The sequence below is a fragment of the Alosa sapidissima genome, chromosome 7 (genome assembly GCF_018492685.1).
Source record: "Alosa sapidissima isolate fAloSap1 chromosome 7, fAloSap1.pri, whole genome shotgun sequence".
Taxonomy (NCBI): Eukaryota; Metazoa; Chordata; class Actinopteri; order Clupeiformes; family Clupeidae; genus Alosa; species Alosa sapidissima.
Window position 1 is genome coordinate 2,755,580 of NC_055963.1, and position 22,073 is coordinate 2,777,652.

The window sequence follows — 22,073 nt, forward strand, 5'->3', positions numbered from 1 at the left end:
TTACTGCTACATCTACATACATTATTCTACTTATTGTATGAGATAACTGCTAATACACTGCACATATTTATATTTAATTCATATTACTCTAAACCAGCGGTCTCCAACCACCGGGCCGCAGGACATTCCTAACCGGGCCGTAGCCTACGACATGAGTTAAAAAAAAATGCATGCGAACTAAACTAAATTTAATTCGCAATAATGTCACGTTTTTACATGGCATAGGTCTATATGCAGTTGTTTGATTGCACGCATGTTTGCATTTTGCAAGGTCTATTTTCTATTGTCTGTCTGTCCCGCCTTCAACAGTTTTACATATTGCCTTCAGCGCTGCTGAATTAAAAATTCACAGACGACATATGTTCACATTCATGGCACAAATCAAACGGAACCAGAAAATAATTATTTTCTCACATTCACTTGCATTGACGATTTTTCAATCTAGAGGTCCAGCGGAAAGGGCGGGACTTACCAGCTCTATGACATAGATAGCTAGCTTCTAGCCACACAAGAAATGAATGATGTTAAATCTCCGCTTAGCATTCTAATAACAGAAGGGGCACATTTATGTGGACCACTACCACATGACTCATTATGTCTGTAACTCTATAAAACACTTACTTTCATAAAGGAAGCACACCATCCAGCACATACACATGGAAACCGATATTTTAGGCACTTGGCCACGAACTCAAAACGTGTCTCTCTGAAGCTCTGTTCTAGAATCTTTGCTCTGAAGTCTGTTCCCGTTGCTAGGCAAAATCAAATAAACCAAATGAGTCTTCCAGTATTAAATGTGTACGTGTGATTACGAATGGATGTGTGTGGTTTGCAATTAGAATAAACAAGAAATAACATTTCCAATAATTTCCCATGATAAATTACATAATATTTGCACCTTCCTTCCTACTAATTCCACCGCATTTAGTGAAATGTAATACAACATTGCCACCTAGCGTTCAGATGTAGGCTATTTAAGATTAACGTGGTATTTCCTGCTTATTCTTTTGTCAACACCATGCTTTGAGGAAAACAATGTTTTTATCATATTTTCCTCTTCAGTGAGCGATTACCTGGTCGTTTTTGTAACAGAGATGGCTGTTTATTGTCCCTAGGTTTACAGAAACACCTATTCATATTAATACGTATGGAAATCGGAAGGCATTGTGATAGAAGGTGAATGATGAGAGTTACTAAATACCTTTTGGTGTTTTGTGAAATGATGGAAACTTTTGGAATATTTCTTTTTTTTTTTTTTTTTAGCTTATGCACCCTCACATTGGAGTCCCCAGTTCAAATACAAAATTTGGTGTCGATATGTGACAGTGTTCCTGAGATATGGACGACTTCCTGTTTCGGAGCTTCCCTGTGACGGTTTGTTTGGCTGTGACGGGCAAAAGCTTTCGAAAATCAAAAATCCTTCCGGTAACTTTTGTGAGGCTTGGTCCAAGGATAATGTACGTCAAGTTTCGTGGCGTTCGGACCAAATTTGTGACCTGTGAAAATTTAGTTTCGCTTTCTGTTCAATCCAATATGGCGGATGAACGACACGCCCACCTGACGTCATCTTCGTGACCAACTTACACCGGTACTGACCGGACGATTTAAAGTTGGAACGGTGTCTCTGTCTTAAAGGGTCTAGGCGCTAGAGCTGACAAACAATTAGGGAGACGGGAATAATAATAATAAATATAACCGCAAGCGGTGATTTACGGGGTCCGAGCAAAACGAACATGAGGTAGCATAGCTTTTTAGTTTTACATATGCTTTGAATGTTTGGGCCCAATTGTTCAAAAGAAACGTGATTGGATTTCGGTTATCGGATTTCAGTTACCGGATTTCGGCTATCGGATTGGATCAAATCTTGAAAATGGCTTGTTCAAAGGGAAACAAGGATCCTGAAATTGGATTAGATAACATAATCTATTCTTGGTTTTGATCTGGATAAAACCTTCACTTTGTGTTGTTCAAAACTTTTGAGTTGGATTGGAATAAATTTGATGCATAAAATTAGGATTACCCTGTGCTGTAACGTTATAGTGTGCTAACCTCCACAACCTAATAGTATTCTAACAATACCCTATTCTAGTGTGCTAACCTCCACAACCCAACAGTATTCTAACAGTAGTATTCTAGTGCGCTAATCTCCACAACTCAATAGTATTCTAACAATACTCTATTCTACAGGACTATGCATTTGTCATAGATAAGATGAAGGGTCTGATAATGGAAGGCAGTGTTTCCCACAGAATGGAATTGTATTTGTGGTGGTAGGTGAAGGGGGGTGGGGGTGGGTTCTGTGTTGGAGTCAATAAGATGAACAGCTTATAATTATGCAGTTATACTTGCCTTGCACGACAAGTCCTGACAAGTAGCTGTAACGTTATAGTGTGCTAACCTCCACAACCCAACAGTATTCTTAACCCTTTAGGCGCCAGGTTTTAAAAAAAAACATCATTCGATTTTTACATCAAAATTTCAAAAGGCCATGGCTTGAAAGTGGTCAGAGATAAAGTCCTACTGTAAATGTGAAAATCATTGAGTATGAACAAAAGTTTATGAAGGGTGTAAATTTACACATCTAATTTGCATATTATGACGTCACTGGATGACAACCACCTAGAATTATGCACATTTCAGTAAATACTGGAAGTTAAACATATATTTGAGCAGTTTTGCTTACTTTTTTGTCATTACACCCACATAACACCTGAACAGGAAAGCAGTCACATGTAAACCAACAATAGTAAACTATTACTATAACCACAAACCTTATTCTACTATACAATAAAGTAGCCTGGTCAAATCAGTTCCTATCGCGGGTGACTTTGTAGTTCTTCAGAGCCCTATTTTTACTACCCCTGCTGTCTTTACTACGTCCATTACGGACACCATCATCACCTTTACCACTGGCACCTTCAGCTACGTTGGGCAGAGGGTCGACATGAGCATGGTGCTTAGTGAACACTGTCGCAAAGACGCACCTCCATTCACAGACGTAACGTGACTAGACGATCGCTCATATTCTCCAAAAGGCAGATATTCTCCTTCAGAATCAGACTAGGTAAATAACAGACCCAAGACTTCATCACATGTGAACTTTTTCTTCAACATTTGGTGTATTTCTGCTTCAATTTGTGCGAAACTATGGTCTGCATTGCTTCCGCGTTATGGAAGAAATGCACGTCTTCTTATGTGTTTCTCGTGTGTAATCGCGTGTAATACCACGTCCATAACGGACACTATCATCACTATTACCACTGGCACCTACAGCTATGTTGGGCAGAGGGTCGAAATAAGCATGGTATGTTAACACTGTCAGTGAACACTGGTAGTGAACACTGTTGCAAAGACGCCAAGACGCACCTCCATTCACAGACGCTCCGACTATCACTGCCAATAGACGATCGATCGTATCCTCCAAAATGCAGATTTTATCCTTTAGAATCAGAACAGATTAATAAAAGACCCGATACTTCATCACACGTGAATTTTTTTTTCCAACATTCGGTGTATTTCTGCTTCAATTTGTGCAAAACTATAGCCCGCATCGCTTCCGCGTTATGGAGGAAATGCACGCCTTCTTCGTGTGTTTCTCGCGTGTTTCTCTCGTGCTTCCTCAACATTTTGAAAAAAAAGGTTGGGCTTGAATCGAAGCTCTGGGTGTCTGCCAACTAGTGGTGGAGAGTACAAATGAGATGTCACCGTACATGGATCTATCGTCTGTTTTAATCAGTGACGTTGTTTGTCGCAATTTTGCGACTTTGGTGGGTAAAGGGTTAACAGTATTCTATTCTAGTATGCTAACCTCCACAACCCAACTGTAGGGGGCGATGTGGGTCGAAGTAGAGTGAGTGTGTGACGAGCAGGCAGAGCCTCGGTCAGAAGGCTCAATGGTATGGAGTGATGACACGGAGATGGCAGGTTTCGGTGCAACACAAGTGAACTTTATTTGAGTTTCAATTCATCTGTTCTTTTGTTCTTTACTTGTATGTGTGCTGCATCAAAGAAGAAACAAACAGAAAATGGAGTAATCAGTGAAATGGGGTAAATCAGTACAGATCCCAACTCCCAAACAAACCAATTGACATTTGAACAATAAACTGAAATCATATGGCTATATAAGGTACAACTAAACAATACTTGACATCCCAAGTCAACCAACATCACCTAATCATCTCTCACATGGGACTCCAACACACCAAACCAACAAACAAAGACCTTAACTTTACACATGATGGCAGATCTACTCTAGAAACTGATAAACATCACAAAAGTCATTGTGAGGGTCATTAAAGTGATGACTTACGTTAACTCAAAGACGCACACAGAGTAGGACACACTGGAGTGCTGGGTTGAGATGAACAAAAGAGTGAACTGAGGGCGAGCAAACAATTTATCCTGGTCTGAGCCCCTGCTCAGGAGCTACAGGGTTTCCCAGCAGGTAAACTGGGTGTGGTTAGGTGGCAGAGCCAAACAATCCTGCAATTTCTCCACAGCACTTTCACCTCAAGCCCTCCTTACACTGACAGACTTTGGAAAGATTTGCAAAGATTTGGAAAAGATTTTTGAAAGACTACAGTCTCAGACCCTCTCACATCTAAAGACAAGTAGTAGAGTTTTAAGTCACAGACTATGATTTTGCAATGCCTAGGGATCTTGCAGGGTCACTATTTACAAGACTGCAACACGATTCCTTTAAAATAGATAAACAGGAACCGAAAATTATAGCCTACTAAACTGAAAGTCGTATTTCCGTGTTTCTGCAGCATTGTTTCATGCGTGACATCCTTAACCGATACAGAGTTGTTCTGTCAAGTGGAAGAGCCGACTAAATATGTATAAGAAATGACAAATATTATAAGAATAACAAATAATTATAGCTATACAATAATTATGTGCACAGCTATGTGTCGGAGTCAATAAGATAAACAGCCTATAATTATACTTGCCTTGCACAACAAGTCCATATTGACAAGTAGCTGTAATGTTATAGTGTGCTAACCTCCACAACCCAACAGCATTCTATTCTAGTATGCTAACCTCCACAACCCAACAACATTCGAACACTAATGCTTCAAGTGGGATTTGAACTCTCAACCTAAGGATCACCAGTACAAGGCATTATCCCACTGAGCCACTGTCAATCCTACATGTTGGCCAGTCACATTCACATGGTGAAAATGTGTATTGGTAAACACACAACAAGAAAAACTCCAAGCATACATTTGACAATAAAATGAAGGGCTTTCCTAAAAGAGTACACCTGAAAACTTTTTGAAATTCTGGGGCAATTAGACATTTGTAGAGAAGAATACTAATGGATGAAATATAAATATGATAGACTTAATGATGAAGGAAAAATAGTAAACAAAGAAGTTCCCCTAAATGTCAGAGTGTCTCAGCATTCTGATTCTTGGCAACTAATGACTGTGTATGTTGATTGCATGATGTCATTCAGGTGCTGTTCAATTGTGTGAATCTTCAATAACCAATAGCATTCGAGTATGAGCCTAAAGCTCTACCAGGGATTCGAACTCTCAACCTAACAAACACCAGCACTAGGCATTATCCCACTGAGCCACTGCCAATCCTAAATAATGGGCAGTCACATTCACATGGTGAAAATGTGTGTTGGCAAACACACAACATCAAGAAAAACTCCAAGCATACATTTGACCATAGAATTAAGGAGGTTATACAAAAGAGTACAGATCTGAAAATGTGCACTGTTAATGGTATCCACTTAATGATGGTTGTATGGTTGTTATCCAAGAAAAAAAATACTCATATAGGAATATAGGTGATATAGGAGAAATGGGCTGAGTGGTCGAACTTTAGTGGCCTATATCTCTGAAATGGAACAACATATCCAAATTATTTTGATAACTTTTGTGAGGCTTTGTCTAAACATTGTCTGTGAGAATTTGGGTGAAGATTTGATAATTGTTGAAGCCTGTGAAACTTATGATGTTTGGCTTTTCTCTGAAATTGTGGCAAAAGTAAACATTTTTAGAGCATAAGACCAGGGTGAAAAAGATGCATCTGAATGTAGAGATTAATATGATGAAAGAATTTTGAGTCTAGGTCAATCTGGTAAGGAGAAATAAGCGTTTTTGACAAGAGTGCCACCTTTGGGTGCAGTACCCCAAATTTTGGGTTATGGGTAGTGGGGGGTACTGGTAACAATACTTGAAAATGCCAAGTTTCTAGGACTTACGGTTTATAGGAATAGGAATTATCTAGGAAAAAAGGCCTAAGTGGTCTAACTTTATTGGCCTATATCTCTGAAATGGAACAAAATATCAAAATTCTGAGCGATAACTTTTGTGAGGCTTGGTCTAAACATTGTATGTGAGAATTGTGGTGAAGATTTGATTATTTTTGAAGAGTGTGAAACTTTTTATAATGTTTGGCTTTTCCATGAAATTGTGTCAAAAGTAAACATTTGTAGACCATAAGACCAGGGCCAAAAAGATGCATCTGAGTTTAGAGATTAATATTATGAAAGAATTTTGAGTCTAGGTCAATCTTGTTTCCAATAGCGCCACCTTTGGGTGCAGTACCTCAAATTTTGGGTTATGGGTAGAGGGGGGTACTGGTAACCATACCTGAAAATTTCAAGAGTTTTGGAGTTACGGTTTAGGCTGCAGTATGACTTTTACAGAATTTTGGGTACAGAAACGGTACAGAAACAATAGGGGTCCTGCAGCTACGCTGCTCGGACCCCTAATAATAAAACTTAAGAAGAACAATAAGTGTGCTGCTTTGCAAGCACACTTAACAAGAAATCGGTTCTCAAACGGAAGTTTTGATTGCAACAATTAGCTAGTTCATGCACCAGGGTGTAAATAGCATGCAGTACTATAAACACCAGGGTACGAATAGCATCCACTTCTAACTGTACATTGATGCAAACAGCATACCTTATTCAGAGTGTCTATTACGCAGCTGAGCTATTCACACTCTGTTATGTAACAACAAAAAAAACATGTTGCTTGTTTTAAAAAAAAAAAAAATATTATTACATTGTGTGATCAATATGCCAGATTAAATGCACAGGGGTGCAAATAGCATACACTGATATTTGTACCAGACGGGGTACTAATAGGACACATTGCTATGTGCACCGGGGTACGAATAGCATACATTGATATTTGTACCAGACGGGTACTAATAAGACACATTGCTGTGTGCAACGAATAGAATTCACTTCTTATTGCACCAGGGTACAAATAGCATACACTGCTAATTGTACCAGGGGTGCAAATAGCCTTACTCATAAAGTTTTCCCACGTCTCTCTTACATAGTAATAAAAATAAATCCATCCGAACAAACTATGCTTGTCACAGTAGAGGCTACGAACCAAATGCAATGTTGTGCATTAGCCTAAAGTGTTTATGCTTTGAGCGCGCTACAATTGAGACTAGAAACGAGGCTGTGCTAGTTGCAGTGGCAGCATGATCGGTTCGCGAGGCGGTGGCGCTGCGTACCGAAGCTTCAGTGTCAGACTGCCATCCCTAACTGTAGCTGCAGTTCAGCTTTGTCGATGGTTGCCTTTGCTCGAGTAGCTAACTGTACCCACTTCTCTTTATGCTATGATAGCCTACTGATCTGTCTCTGATAAACATGTAGTAGCATATTTGCCCTGCTCTGACCTTTGGACCATAACACCACATATTAGGCCCTATGTGTCTATTAATAATAGTGTATGTCTATTCATACACAGGTACAATAAAGGCTTAATCTGATTTCTTTGTTATTTTTTTTTTTTTTTAAAGAAAAGAAAAGTAAAAGCAATCATTCTCCAGGCACATAGACTACAGACATGAGTATGCTCTCAATGGTACAGTGGTAGTCTGATTGAATTCTAGGATATGTAGGTGTGCTTTCTTCACCAGACTGGAGGAGTTGAGAGACCAAGAAAGATTTTGTGTGATGTGCATGGACCCCTTTTTGAAGGAACTTAAAGCTAGACACACGTTCCACCTCAACACCGCTGATATGGAGGAGGGTGTGTGCCTTGCTCTTGGTTCTGCTGTCCACAATGATCTCCTTGGTCTTCTGGGTGTTGAGTGCCAGGTTATTGTTTTTACACCACATAGTTAGGTGCTGAACCTCATCCCTATATGCTGTTTCATCCTCCTCTCTGATCAGGCCCACCACTGTGGTGTCATCTGCAAACTTGATTATGGCATTGGAGCCACAAACAGGGGCTCAGTGTGTGGGAAGAGAGTGTAGGAAGACTGAAAGAAAATGGCGTAAATACAAACTTCAGATCCACTATGAAATCCATAAAGAGATGCTATGCACATATAACTCTGAAATATGCAAAGCAAGACAGTCTTTCTTTTCTAACATTATCAATAGAAGTTCAAATAATACTCGTATTCTATTTTCAACTGTTGATAAGTTAACAAATACCCCCTCACAATTAGCGCCTGAACTTGTCTCAACTAATAAATGCAATGAGTTCAGCTTGATAGACTACGAAACACTTGAAAAAACGGTACAGAATCTCAGCTCTTCCATATGTGTCTTAGACACTCTGCCTACCAATTTCTTCAAAACTGTTTTTCACCTCATAGCGGCGGATGTCCTTCAAATTGTAAATGTATCCAGTGTTTCCAGCAAATTTTTCCAGCAGCGGTGCTATTACTTGGGGGGGGGGGGGTTGTTGCGCATTTTTTTTAAAATTTTTTATATCATAACTTCGTGTTTCTTTTGTGGACATTTTCAGCTTTCTTTTACATTATTGGTTAAAAATGATAGAAGAAAAATGAAATGGCACAACCCAGAAAAAGATTATTTACAATTTATTTAAATTTGTCTTAATGGCAAAGGCCACACCCAATCTGCGAGCACTTAATTTTTCTGGGCTTTTCAAAGAACATCTCTAAGGCTCTTTGGTAATTGAATTGAATTGTTGGGGGGCCATTAATGCTGACACGCATGCACGTAGCCAGATGCTCTCCTTGTAGTCTATTTCTCAGTCCCAAAACAACAAACCCACGTATAAAAAAGTAAATACTCACTTTTCTTCTACATCACTCCCACAGTTACCATACAACTCACTCACAATTAACTCGAAAAGGACCTAGGCTACTTGATTGAAGTGCGACCGTTCGTCTCACCCTCAAGAGAACGCTGAAGTTATGAGAACACGTCTGTCTGATAAGAGAATGTATCGATAGGCTCCTATGTCTAATGCCGCAAACGTAGAAAAGGTCTGTTTGTGATAGCCTATTATAGCTAAGTGGACAGAATTTAGGCTATACGTATATGCCAACATATGCTCATATTTCCTTTAACTATCAGAAACTTTAAACAGGCCTAGACTGTGTTCGCCTAGCTTTCCCATGCAAACATTACATGTAGCCCTACACTAACGTTACAAGTCTAGGCTACAATTAACGTTAATACCATACACCTTGTAGCACATTGGTTTACTCTATTGCATTACTTACGTTTTAATAATTTGTCGTTGAATGTTGATGGAGGCTCATCTTTGGGAAATCAGCTCTCTGGATAAAATTGTCAGCCGGAGCAAGAGTTCTCAGAGTTGACGACACCGGACGTAAATCCTATCAGCAGAAAGAACCGCATCACAACAGTAGGCTAAATCGCAACAAACTTTTTTCCCCCCATGTTAAATTCATTTCGGTAATCATGAATTGGTTTCTTTTATTTGATGTAGGCTAGGAGAGGAGGATGCATGTTTCACATTAGTGTCAATGTGTCAAAGCAGGCTTTGGATCAGAGGAATTGCTCAAGCTTAACATATGGCATAGGCTACAAGCGAATTCACGGCATACAAACAGCTTCGTGATGAAATATAACTAATATCATTTTTTATTGTCACCAGGCCTATAAGTAGGCTATTTATTGTGTGACCTACAAGTGAACGATGACACCATAGGCTACACTGTGGCGGAGCAAGACCCCATCAGTCGGATAGCTAAACAATGTAACCCTGTTCAGAACGTAGGCTAGCCATATGGGCTGCAGACTTGTCTTTGGGCTTGTAATCACCTGACACATCATGCCGCATATATGTCCTGAATAATGAGAGGCTAAGTGCGGATTTGATGCACTTAACTTACTCAAGACTTTCAGAAAACAATTTCGAGATGACGTTGGCCGTTGTGCTTTTACAGTGTGTTAAGTGAATCTTGTGATATTATGTTGCAGCAGCGCTGAAAATCAAATACACTGTAGGGGAAACACTGGTATCACTGCTGTCTGGCACTTTTCCTAAGTCACTGAAAACAGCTGTTGTAAAGCCACTTCTCAAGAAGAATAACCTGGATGCCTCCATGCTAAACAATTACAGGCCCATATCCAATCTACCTTTTATTGTCAAAATTATTTAAAAAGTAGTCTTTAATCAATTAACCACCTTCCTAACATCAAATGGGTATTTTGATTACTTTCAGTCTGGTTTTTGGGTAAATCACAGCACTGAAACAGCTCTAATTAAAGTTTCCAATGGCATACGCCTCAACACAGATTCAGGTAAAACATCAGTTCTAGTACTACTGGACCTTAGTGCAGCATTTGACACTGTTGATCACAATATTTTACTACACAGACTAGAACACTGGGTTGGATTTACAGGCATAGTTATCAGCTGGCTAAAATCATATCTACAACAAAGGAGCTTCTTTGTTGCCATCAGAAACACCAACGTCCTTGACCTGTGGTGTTCCCCAGGGGTCGATCTTGGGGCCACTATTATTCAACCTCTATATGCTCCCACTTGGACAAATTATCCAAAATAAATTGATTTCATATCATAGCTATGCAGATGACACACAAATTTACTTAGCTCTGTCACCAAACGACTATGGTCCTCTTGAATCTATGTGTCAGTGTATAGAACAAATCAACACCTGGATGTCTCAAAATGTTCTTCAGCTGAACAAAAAAAAAGCTAAAGTAATTATATTTGGTAAAAAGGAGGAAAGACTTAAGGTTGCCACTCTCCTTGACACAAAAGGGTTGAAGGCAAAGGATACTGTTAAAAATCTTGGTGTATTAATTGACAGTGATCTAAACAGCCACATGAAAGCGATAACTACCGGTAAATCAACTTTTTACCACCTCAAAAATATTGCCAAACTCAGAGGGCTGATGTCAAAACATGACTTAGAAAAACTCATTCATGCATTTATCTCCAGTTGGGTTGATTACTGCAACGGACTGTTCACAGGCCTTCCTAAAAAGACTATTAAACAGCTTCAGGTGATACAAAATGCAACAGCTAGGATTCTAACAAAAACTAAAAGAACTGACCACATTACTCCAATTCTTAAGTCCTTGCACTGGCTTCTAGTAAGTCACAGAATTGACTTTAAAGCACTAATGCTTGTTTATAAATCAGTAAATGGAGCAGGACCTAAATACCTGTCAGACATGCTTCAGCAGTACACACCTTCTCGTCCTCTCAGGTCCCAGGTGAAAAACCTGTTAGTAAAACCTACTGTTAGAACTAAACATGGTGAAGCAGCTTTTAGCTGCTATGCGGCTCAGCACTGTCTGGAACCAACTTTTGGATGACATCAAAAAGGCCCCAACTGTAGCCAGTTTTAAATCTAGACTTAAGACCAAACTGTTCTCAGATGCTTTCTGCTAACTGCGCCGAGTTACAAATTCTGAATCTGCCTTGATAATTATTCTACCTTGTCTTTTATTACTTTTTTTTACTACTTTTGCCTTTGTTTTTGCTTACTAATTATTCTTTATTTTTAAACGATTTTACCTTGTGTTTTATGTTTTCTTTTTATTATGATCTTTACCTTTTGAACTATTCTTTGACTATATTGCCCTTCTATGCTTTTATTTGTTATTATTATTGTTTGGTTTAGTTTATGTAAAGCACATTGAATGACCTCTGTGTGTGAAATGCGCTATATAAATAAACTTGACTTGACTTGACTTGAAGGACCAGCCTCTCAAAACATTTCACAGTGATCGGTGTCAGTGCAACCGGGCGGAAATCGTTCAGTTCCTTGGCTGTAGAGTGTTTAGGTACCGGAACAATGGTGGCAGATTTAAAACTATGGGGGACTGTTGAATGGGCTAGAGACATGTTGAAGATGTTGGTGAAGACACCAGCCAACTGCTCTGCACAAAGTGCACAGGCTTGCAACACACGTCCGGGAACTCCCTCAGGGCCAGCAGCTTTCCGAGCATTCACCCTGCCCAGGATATTCCAACCAGTCCAAGGTTTAATTGCCTCTTGTGGAGTATGAGACATTTTGGTGAAATGTAGCTTGAATAGTTTTAAGGTTGCAATGGTTAAAGTCCCCAGTGACAATAAAAGCCCCACATGGATGTTGAGTCTGAAGCTTGTTAATGGCGATGGAAAGTTCTTTCATTGCTGCTTTGCTGTTGGCATCAGGTGGTACATACACAGCAATAGCAACAATGCAGCTGAACTCACGTGGAAGGTAGAAGGGCCTGCATTTGATGACTAAATATTCCAGTTCAGCAGAGCCATGGGCATCATGGCCCATTGGGCCCCATTGGTCAGGGCTTGTTGCCCATTGGGCCCCATTGGTCAGGGCTTGTTGCCCATTGGGCCCCATTGGTCAGGGCTTGTTGGCCAGTGATTCTTTTTCTTCTTCCTCCTTTGTATATGTACATAAATGTCCTGATAGGCTACTGATCAAATGTCCTGATAGGCTACTGATCAAATGTCCTGATAGGCTACTGATCAAATGTCCTGATAGGCTACTGATCAAATGTCCTGATAGGTAGGCTACTGATCAAATGTCCTGATAGGCTACTGATCAAATGTCCTGATAGGCTACTGATCAAATGTCCTGATAGGTAGGCTACTGATCAAATGTCCTGATAGGCTACTGATCAAATGTCCTGATAGGCTACTGATCAAATGTCCTGATAGGTAGGCTACTGATCAAATGTCCTGATAGGTAGGCTACTGATCAAATGTCCTGATAGGCTACTGATCAGATGTCCTGATAGGCTACTGATCAGATGTCCTGATAGGCAAATGTCCTGATAGGTTACTGATCAAATGTCCTGATAGGCTACTGATCAAATGTCCTGATAGGCTACTGATCAGATGTCCTGATAGGCTACTGATCAGATGTCCTGATAGGCAAATGTCCTGATAGGTTACTGATCAAATGTCCTGATAGGCTACTGATCAAATGTCCTGATAGGCTACTGATCAGATGTCCTGATAGGCAAATGTCCTGATAGGTTACTGATCAAATGTCCTGATAGGCTACTGATCAAATGTCCTGATAGGCTACTGATCAAATGTCCTGATAGGTAGGCTACTGATCAAATGTCCTGATACAAATGTCCTGATAGGTAGGCTACTGATCAAATGTCCTGATAGGCTACTGATCAAATGTCCTGATAGGCTACTGATCAGATGTCCTGATAGGCTACTGATCAAATGTCCTGATAGGCTACTGATCAAATGTCCTGATAGGCTACTGATCAGATGTCCTGATAGGCAAATGTCCTGATAGGTTACTGATCAAATGTCCTGATAGGCTACTGATCAAATGTCCTGATAGGTAGGCTACTGATCAAATGTCCTGATAGGTAGGCTACTGATCAAATGTCCTGATAGGCTACTGATCAAATGTCCTGATAGGTAGGCTACTGATCAAATGTCCTGATAGGTTACTGATCAAATGTCCTGATAGGCTACTGATCAAATGTCCTGATAGGTAGGCTACTGATCAGATGTCCTGATAGGCTACTGATCAAATGTCCTGATAGGTAGGCTACTGATCAGATGTCCTGATAGGCTACTGATCAAATGTCCTGATAGGTAGGCTACTGATCAAATGTCCTGATAGGCTACTGATCAAATGTCCTGATAGGTAGGCTACTGATCAAATGTCCTGATAGGCTACTGATCAAATGTCCTGATAGGCTACTGGTCAAATGTCCTGATAGGCTACTGATCAGATGTCCTGATACAAATGTCCTGATACTGATCAGATGTCCTGATACAAATGTCCTGATAGGCTACTGATCAAATGTCCTGATAGGCAAATGTCCTGATAGGCTACTGATCAAATGTCCTGATAGGCAAATGTTCTGATAGGTTACTGATCAAATGTCCTGATAGGCAAATGTCCTGATAGGCTAATGATCAAATGTCCTGATAGGCTACTGATCAAATGTCCTGATAGGCTACTAATCAGATGTCCTGATAGGCAAATGTCCTGATAGGCTACTGGTCAAATGTCCTGATAGGCTACTGGTCAAATGTCCTGATACAAATGTCCTGATAGGCTACTGATCAAATGTCCTGATAGGCTACTGATCAAATGTCCTGATAGGCTACTGGTCAAATGTCCTGATACAAATGTCCTGATAGGCTACTGATCAGATGTCCTGATACAAATGTCCTGATAGGCTACTGATCAAATGTCCTGATAGGCTACTGATCAAATGTCCTGATAGGCAAATGTTCTGATAGGTTACTGATCAAATGTCCTGATAGGCAAATGTCCTGATAGGCTACTGATCAAATGTCCTGATAGGCTAATGATCAAATGTCCTGATAGGCTACTAATCAGATGTCCTGATAGGCAAATGTCCTGATAGGCTACTGGTCAAATGTCCTGATAGGCTACTGGTCAAATGTCCTGATACAAATGTCCTGATAGGCTACTGATCAAATGTCCTGATAGGCTACTGATCAAATGTCCTGATAGGCTAATGATCAAATGTCCTGATAGGCTACTAATCAGATGTCCTGATAGGCAAATGTCCTGATAGGCTACTGGTCAAATGTCCTGATAGGCTACTGGTCAAATGTCCTGATACAAATGTCCTGATAGGCTACTGATCAGATGTCCTCATACAAATGTCCTGATACTGATCAGATTTCCTGATACAAATGTCCTGATAGGCTACTGATCAGATGTCCTGATACAAATGTCCTGATAGGCTACTGATCAAATGTCCTGATAGGCTACTGATCAAATGTCCTGATAGGCTACTGATCAAATCTTAAAGTACTCTATCCTTTCTCCATCACTTCTCTCATTATCATCTCTCCATTCCTTTCCTTTTCCCATTTCTCCTCTCCTCCCTTCTCCCCCCCCCCCCCCCCCCCCCCAGTCGGCCATCCCAAGTGCCACCCCAACAGAGATGTGATAGTTGGGCTTGTCAGCATGAAACGTCTCCAAGCATAAATTTTTCGTATGATGCTGGTGCTTTGGTGCTGGTCAAATCATTGATGCTATATTTATGGGTATGCATTGCAGTGCTATGCATGTCCTGTGTCACTAGACATCAAGAACCCATTTCTACCATTGTATGCAGTTCTCCATGCACATCTAGCTTATATAGGGGGGGAAACTTCATTCTAGTTCACTACTGCTTTACTTGAAAATACTCTCTTTCTTGTTGCACTGCATCTATGAAGTTATGTGCTTCAGGTGTTCTACAAAAAAAAAAAAAAAAAAAGCGCATAATTTGATACTGAATGTAAGGCTGTAATAAGCATTCAAATTAAACAGTTTGGTTATTAGTAACACATAATTTGATATTGAATGTAACAGTGTCTAACGCTGTGGCCCTAAACTGGAGTGTCAGGTGAACAAAATAACTGCCTTCATGTTTCACTGCCAGCATTCTTTGAATCGGGTCGTACTTCAAATTGCACCCTAATTCAATCGCCTCCCAAGCCATAGTGTGGGTATGGACAACTCCTGTGGGAAATGGGAATGCAAAAGAGTTAGACCAAAGGAGGTCTAAAAATAAGGCTACTTATCTACGTTTGCTCGAAAGGATATAAGTGCTTACCAGATATAGGTCTCAGATAGCCAAATGTTCTCAACTGGAGTGACAGAAAGAGATTACCAGTTAAATGTGGAATTTAAACAATGAAATGATTTACGGACGGACGGACAATCAATCAATCAATCAATGTATTGTGTATAGTGCAGTATCATCATGCGACATGGTCTCAATACACTTTACAAACAAAATAAAATAAATAATAAAATGATAATAATAATGATAATAATAATATTATTGAACAATAAAACAATGCAAGAAAGAATATTGAAATAAATGAATTTTTCCAACCATATTTCAATTTAGCCTACATGGGGATTATGGTGGATTTGACTCCAGGCCAAAGTGTTTAGAATTGTTTTTTTTTTAATCTATAGATTTAAAAATCTCAACACTGACCACTTCCCTTACATTTAGTGGAAGGCCATTCCAAAGCTGTGGCACACGGAAGGCAAATACTCTTTGACCAGCTGTTTTTTTGGAATGGATGAAATGACCGGCATCAAGAGAGGGAATAGTTAAGCTCAGTTAAATACAGTGGTGCAAGTCCTTGTAAAGTCTTAAAAGTTAAAAGGAGAACCTTAAAATCTAAAATCAGCTTTGGCTTGTACTGGTAACCAGGGGGTCGTTTCTAGAAAGCATCGTTTGCTAACTTGCGTCGCAACCTTGGTAGTTCGCTCCATCGTTCTTGGATTTGGTGTTTCTAGAAAGGGTAGTTCGAACTCTCAATCGCAAACAAGGACGCAAAGTTTGGTCGTTTGAACTACTGCCCCTAGGCAGTTGCACTTGTGCTGTTCCTTGGTAGTTCCTGTTGGTGTCCGGAGCGCCTAACCAAAAATCACAACCGCCTAACCAAAATTTGCGAAGTAGATGTTTATCTCGTGACTCAATGATTGATCTATCCCAGTGGTCCCCAAACTTTTTCTTCCGAGGGCCAGGTCACTATGCCTGGCTCTAAGAGAGGGCCAGAGACTCGGAGTATATCAGTAACCATAAATAGCGTAGTGCTGTGAAAAACAACAGTCTACCTTAGTTGAATATTCCATTACATTTAATCATAGGCTACTGCAATTTGTAAAACCATTGTTATCTGTGTTTATATTGCCATCATGCCATATCAGTGTAAATTGTAGCTCAAATGAAATAATAATAATAAAAAGACTTTAGCATTCCCAAAAGTATTAGCAGGGAGTTCCAAAAGTATATTTTATTTAAAATGTGTAAACTCTGAACTCTGTGTCTTTGCATATACAGCTCAAGTTGTGAACAAGCAATATCCTACAAATAATTTAAAGTTCTCAAACTATGAGAGTTTTATGAAGTGCTGGCAAAAACATCTGGAATGACCACCATTCTAACTTTCACTCACCTGACTTTTAGAATACTTTGAACACTGATGCAGTCAGTATAGGCCTCTTACATTGTTTGCAGGTAGGCCTACATTTAATTCCGTTTTCGATGGTAAACGGGAAACAGCGCCAAAACAACCACCAGTGGACAAAAAGAGTATTACACGTGTACTGTTAAGACTCGCCATAGAGAATGAATGGGGGAAATTACGGAGGTTATAGTTTGACGATGTCGTACTCCGGTGCGAGCCAGATGCTATATACCACAGACATGTTTTGGGGGGCCACCCAAAATGAGGTGGCAGGCCGTATCCGGCCCGCGGGCCGTAGTTTGGGGACCACTGATCTATCCTGTAGCTTAATTTTGATTAAGACACTGCGAAAAAAAACTACCAGACACTCCTGACCTCCTTCTCAGCCAGCATCACTGCTGCTAAGACTGCTTTCTACAATGACAAAATCAACAGCGCTACAGACACTCGAAAACTTTTCTCAACCTTCAAATCGCTACTCAACCCTCAGCTGCCTCCTCCTCCATCCAGCCTTACTGCAGATACCCTCGCCTCATTTTTTACAAACAAAGTGGCGGCAATCAGCAGTCAATTCTCTACATGCCCACTCAACGCATCTGACTCAGATACCGCACTCCTACAACCTCTAGGGACTGCTGGAACATCTTTTTCAGCATTCACGCCTCTCTCCGAGAGTGAAGTGTCCAGACTCCTGACATGCAGCCGTCCTACCACATGCTCGCTGGACCCTATACCTACGAGCCTACTTCAGTCCATCAGCCCGACCATCGCTCCAGCTATCACACATGTGATCAATGCCTCGCTAACCTCTGGCACATTTCCAACAGCGTTCAAAATGGCCCGGGTAACACCGTTACTTAAGAAAGCTTCTCTCAACCCTGCTCAAGTCGAGAACTACCGCCCTGTCTCAGTACTGCCTTTCCTATCCAAAGGCATTGAACGAGCAGTCTCCAAACAGGTCTCTGACTTCCTTTCACAGAACAACCTTCTGGATCCAAATCAGTCTGGGTTCAAATGCGGCCACTCTACCGAAACGGCTCTGCTGTCTGTAACAGAAGCCTTAAAAGAAGCCAGGGCGACCGCTCGGTCATCAGTACTCATTCTGCTTGACTTATCGGCTGCCTTTGACACGGTTAATCACCGTATCCTTCTCTCTATACTCGCTGACATGGGAATCTCCGGTTCTGCTCTCTCCTGGTTTGAATCCTACCTCACAGGACCCTCGTTTAACGTATCATGGCTTGGTCAGCTATCCGCACCTCACCATCTCACCACAGGGGTCCCCCAGGGCTCAGTGCTGGGCCCCCTCCTCTTTGCTATCTACACCACCTCCTTGGGACAGATTATCCGTTCGCACGGCTTCTCATACCACTGCTATGCAGACGACACACAGCTCTATCTGTCCTTTCCACCTGACGACCCCCTGGTTTCAGCACGGATCTCGGATTGCCTTTCAGACATAGCTACATGGATGAAGGCACACCACCTCCAGCTGAACCTCTCAAAGACTGAACTGCTGGTCATCCCAGCTAAACCTACCATACACCACGACATCAACATCAAATTTGACTCCCTGTCTGTTTCACCGACCAGGACTGCAAGAAATCTAGGAGTTGTTCTTGACAACCAACTAAACTTCTCAGATCATGTTGCCTCAGTCGCCCGGTCATGCCGTTTCGCACTCTACAACATACGGAAAATCAGGACTTACTTGACTCAAGATGCCACCCAACTTCTGGTTCAGGCAATAGTCATTTCACGACTCGACTACTGCAATGCCCTCCTGACAGGTCTCCCAGCCTGCACAGTGAAACCACTTCAGATGATCCAGAACGCGGCGGCGCGCCTGGTCTACAACCAACCCAAAAGGGCACATGTTACCCCGCTGCTCATCCAGCTACACTGGCTACCTATGGCGGCCCGCATCAAATTCAAGTCTCTAACACTTGCCTACAAAGTAGTCTCCGGTTCTGCTCCCACCTACTTGAATGCCCTCATACAGACTTACACTACCTCCAGACCGCTGCGCTCCTCTGACGAACGACGTCTAGCTCTACCACCGGTACGCTCAAGCCAATCCAAACTTTTCTCATCTGTTGTTCCTCGTTGGTGGAACACACTGCCAGTTCCTACAAGGGCAGGGACATCCTTTTCCACTTTCAAAAAACTCCTAAAGACCCAGCTCTTTAGAGAACATCTACTCTCATAGCAACACTTACAACAAGTCTTACTGATCCTAGCACTCACCAGCCATTTTAAACTGACAAGTAACTGTTAAAAACAGCACTCACCGACGCACTTATTCTTACTGTACTCTAATGTTTTTTTAAACTGTCCTAAAATTGTGAGAATTGTTCTAAAACTTACTGTTTACCATGTTGTTAGTCGCTTTGGTTAAAAAGCGTCAGCCAAATGTAATGTAATGTAATGTAATGTAATGTAACACTGACTCCTCTACTTGGCTCATTCTTGCTATTTATGTTAATTCAAGTGGCTAAAGCAGATGACTTATTATCCCAACGTTGTAGGTTCGATTTTCTTATGATGTGAGATTGTCCTCTTGTTTCTCGCTACCTGCAGGTGAACTGTGTGACACGTAGATTCAATTGTTTTTGACTGATGTATTGTACCTATGGTCTCTCGATGTAGAGTAACTATATACATAAATATGTATGGTCAAAACCTATTGTTGTGTCTCGTAGGCCTACTCGTACTCAGAGATGAAAAGAAGAGATAGGATGTGAACTCCGGCCGAGCGTGCAGTGCACCAACGCGCCGCCGTTAAGCCACGAGACAGTTGATAACCTATGGGATACCCAGATATTTGTCCAGGCTATATATTTTTTCCAACACATAGATATTTAACACAACTAATGACTCATATTGGTCTGCTTAACTGTTTTATATACTTGCAATAGGTTTAGGTTTTGGCTGATGGCAATGACAATACCAGCATTAATCACTCGGTTTAGATTAGAAACATGTCGACATAGGCCGTGACAGAACATTTCTAGGGGGTGGGGTATTACACGTTGTCACTGTTTCCACCAATGATATGTATTGCTGCATCATCAACAACGTTGTTGGAACTATGGTGTTCGAACGTCGGAGGTAGCGAATTGCGACACAGGTACGATGCTTTCTGGAAACAGGTGTAACAGTGTCGTTGTTTGGTCGCAAGTTGCGTCGTACCATGGTGGTTGAGCAACGTTGTTGCTAACTTTTCTAGAAACGACCCCCAGTATAGGAGATCTACAGATGTTCTGTGGATACATCTTTTGTTTTTTGTTAATATTCTTGCTGCAGCATTTTGAACAAGTTAAAGGGTGTGTTCCAAACGGGAGACAGCTGCCTACTGCCTCCCTTCCTACATAGAGAGCTGTCTCACTAGACATGACTTTGGATTAAATGCATCTTTTAAAAATGAGCGTAGCACTCTAGAATCTTTGGTTAACACTACGGTGTGACGTTAGCAAAGGCCTGACGTTAAACTAAATTAGCTTACGTAAGCTAGCAGGCTAACGGTATAAATTAGTTTTACGGCCGGCAGATATATCAGACCAGACGCAATTAATGGTTACAACAATGGGCGTATCAGATAGTAAATTGTTTATTTCTAATCTGTAATCTGCAAATCTAAGCAAAATAAGATCACACAAATGACATTTTAAACAGATTCAGCAGCCATTACCGATGTCATCCGCCATGTTTGTTTACCTTTCACAGCTGTTTCAGACGTTGCCGCAAGGGATTATGGGTAGGAGGCAGCATGAAGTGTGCATCTATGCTGCCTTCAAAAATGACCGTTATTTGGGAATTCTAAGATATCTTAAAAGGCAGCAGAATTTGTTTTTTCGGTTTCGAACGGCACTTGCTGCCTTGCTCCCCAGTTAGATATCTTAAAAGGCAGCAACTTTACCCGTTTCGAACACACCCAAAGACTTCTAGTGGCACAATCAGGAAAACCATAGAACAGGGCATTGCAATAATCACGTCTTGAATTAGTGTTTCAGCATCACGCAATGTCAAGATAGATCTCATTTTAGCAATATTGCTCAGATGATCAAATATAACATAACATATAATATATATACAGCTCTGGAAAAAATGAAGAGACCCCTGCACATTTTTCTGTGTCATCCTATGGTTGCTGAGTGACATTCGAATGAGATGACCGTCATATTCAAAATTAAGAGACCACTGCAAATTTGAAGATGACCGTCAACTCATTCGAATATCACTCAGTAACCGTAGGATGATATCAGAAAAATGTGCAGTGGTCTCTTAATTTTTTCCAGAGCTGTGTGTGTGTGTGTGTAATGTACAACTGCGAGAGAGAGTCTGCACAAAACATGGTGTAAATAACGCATCAAATCCCCACATACATTAGTTCCAGTTCGCACGCCTCAGATTTCGCAGCAGCATCAGACGGTGACGGTCCGTGACACACACCACCAACTGTGTGTGACTCAGCCTAGGACACACCATTGAGGCTACTAGACAGACAGCTTGTAGACATATGGTGTGTGTGACTATCTGTCAACAGAGCATGAAGCATTAACACCTGAACCATGGTCACAGCATTAAAACAGCATTGGTATGTGTTTGTGTGTCAGTAGGACATGGACCATTAACACCTGACAGACAGCATGTGTGTGTATCCAAGATGACTGGATCACAGTGGAAGACAGCTGTGTGGTGTGTGTGTGTGTGTGTGTGTCTTACCTGCAATTTGTACTCCTTCCCCTGGTGAGCAGACGGAATGCTTGGCAGAAGTCTAAGGTGTTGTAGTAGCCCTCCTTACAGCGACAAACACGGTTGTGTGTTCCGTTACACCCATGAACTTCCTCCTGAACCTCAGAACAAGGATAATCACATAACAGGCACTCC

General features: G+C 41.1%; 1 long non-coding RNA gene across 1 annotated transcript; it reads right to left on the reverse strand.

Annotated features, from left to right (window-relative positions):
- Window positions 1-7,647: 7,647 nt before the first annotated feature.
- On the reverse strand, window positions 7,648-21,582 carry LOC121713142. Its single transcript, XR_006032745.1, has 4 exons — window positions 21,569-21,582; window positions 15,809-15,842; window positions 15,563-15,714; window positions 7,648-7,659 (listed from the first exon to the last, which is right to left on the reverse strand). It is a non-coding gene; the product is annotated as an uncharacterized LOC121713142 (long non-coding RNA).
- Between the last annotated feature and the right edge of the window lie 491 nt (window positions 21,583-22,073).